Below are 2188 nucleotides of genomic sequence, written 5' to 3' on the forward strand. Positions count from 1 at the left end.
ACCCGGGGCCGTCGGGGGTACCGGAGCTTCTGGCCTGGGTCCCTGCGGGCTCGGCAGCCCCGGGAAGGGGCTCAGGTGACACGGTGACCCTGTCGGGGACAGCGCCGTGGGCGGTGCTCGGGCAGGAGGGATCTCTCCCAGAGCTGCTCCCTGTCTCCCAGCCCCATCCCGCCGGCCACTGAAGTTTATCCCCGAGCGCGTCAGCTCCTGGGTGCGGGTGAGGACCCGCTGGCTCCGGGCGCATCCCAAGAGCCCGTGACAGAGGCTCGTTCTGACGGCGGGTGCCCGGTGCAGTTGCGCTTGCACAGCCCTATGCGAGGTGAATACATGAGTGGCATCACTGTAGGAAATGCACTGTTTGCTGTGCTGCGACACATCCAGAGTCCTGGTGGCATCCCACCTCTCCCCCGAGGGTTCACCCAAGCTTGTCCCATGCTGGATGCTGGCTAGAAGAGGTGGGAAGTGTTGCTGTCACCCCTGGCCATCGGGTTTTGCCCTTGGTTCTTCCTGTGCACAGCTGCTGTTCCAGCGGGCCTTCTTTTCAGAGCATCCCAGGCAAAGGTCTGCAGGCACCTTCTGGTGTGGCCATGCCCCTCTGGTGTTGCTTGTTGTACCCTGCCTGTCTTCTCACCCTTGCTGTGCTGGGCCGCAGCTTTCCCTGGGAAGGAGTGTGTTCTCCCTGGGCATTGCCTGAGAGCTCAGCTCCCACAGGAGATCTGAAGCATCGCCTTGGTGCAGCCCAGCACAGGGCTGGGAGTGATGGTCCGAGCTGGTGGGTGAGTTTTGGGTGGGAGATGTGGCCGTGGTGAGCCTGCAAGGGGAGCAGTCAGGCACGCGTGGCAGTCCGTGACATGGGCATGGAGTCTCTCTGCTGAGGGTTCGGTGCGGGATGTGGGAACTGCCTGCCTCAAACGTGGAGGGGGCTGTGTGAGAGGTCAGCAGAGAAAAGTGGCACCTGGGAAAGAAGAGTGAGTGTGTGCTTTGCTAGAAACCCAACCCAGTGAGTGCCTTCTGCTGTTCTGTGCGTTTAGTTTTCTCTCATTGTTATAGGAATAATTTATTTTGGGTGGGTTGCAGTGTTGCAGGGTGGGATTCTTGCAATGTCGTCATAACTCCAGTCTCAGGGATACTTCAGTAACCCCTTTGCTGCACTGTGAGGGGTGATGCTCTGTGCCCTATCCAAGCAGCTCTGTTCCAGCTTACTCTGCCCTGGGATTAAGGGTTTGTGCTTGCCTTACACTAACTAAAGTCTGCTTTGCGGTCAGGCAGTTCATGTGATCAAGCTGCAAGTACAACTTGGGAAGAGTGTGAAGAGGAAAAAGCAAGGGCCAACTTTTCCTACAGATTTCACAGGTTTAGTTCATCTAAAAGCCATCGCAGAATGCCCCCAGCAGCATCACTCCCATGTCCATGGCATCAAGCCAGGAGGGAGTTGCTGCCTCTTGACTCAGGAACCTCCTTATCCTTTAGCTGGTAATGCAGGAGCAGCTCCTGCTGCTTGCAGGCTCTGATGCTGCACTTTTTGCCTCATTAGTTAAATCTTGAGTCCTTTAAACTTGCGAAGGAAGCCTGTAAATTTATTCCTGTTCAAAGCTCCATTAGTGAAATGTAGGCAGTAAAATGATCATCCCAATGATCTGTCTTGCTCGAGCTCAGTGCATTTCTCTTCTTGGAGCAGGACTGGAAATAGAGCCATAATCCCTAAAGCAGCAGTCTGTGAGTGGGGATTGGACTGTAACTGTTGGAGAACTTGGCTTTGGAGTAGGGAGAGTGAGGGAGGGGCTGCCTGGTGCCCCCAGGGCGAAAGGGAGCAACTGCTTTTTGCAGAGCTACATGAGAGCAGAGCTGGTGTTCGTAATTTTGGGGAGGAAAAGTTCATAAACGTCTTCTGTAATGATGTTCCTGGATTATAAAGTGTGTGAATGGCCGGTGGCACCTGTTTGGAAGTGTGAGATTTATATAGTGCCAAAGAAACCCTGTATGGAATTAGGCAGTGAAAGCTTTTGCACCTTTATTGACAGTTAAGGTAAAGATGATTATTTAGGCAAAGTTTTTGAGGTGCCTAAGTCTGCATTATGGATAGAAATGCAAGCAAAAAGGAGGAAAAAGAGCACTGCATTGGCCGGGAATCGAACCCGGGCCTCCCGCGTGGCAGGCGAGAATTCTACCACTGAACCACCAACGCTAC

The 2188-nt window shown here is 54.1% G+C and overlaps 1 protein-coding gene and 1 non-coding gene across 6 annotated transcripts in view; one reads left to right on the forward strand and one right to left on the reverse strand.

Moving 5' to 3' along the window:
- VAC14 (Vac14, PIKFYVE complex component) overlaps positions 1 to 2188 on the forward strand; it is an 89629-nt gene that overhangs the window by 29543 nt on the left and 57898 nt on the right. The gene's annotated exons all lie outside the window — the stretch shown is intronic.
- TRNAG-GCC lies at positions 2115 to 2185 on the reverse strand. Its single transcript has one exon. It is a non-coding gene; the product is annotated as a tRNA-Gly (tRNA).

Source organism: Corvus brachyrhynchos, unplaced genomic scaffold, assembly GCF_000691975.1.
Source record: "Corvus brachyrhynchos isolate BGI_N302 unplaced genomic scaffold, ASM69197v1 scaffold26, whole genome shotgun sequence".
NCBI lineage: Eukaryota > Metazoa > Chordata > Aves > Passeriformes > Corvidae > Corvus > Corvus brachyrhynchos.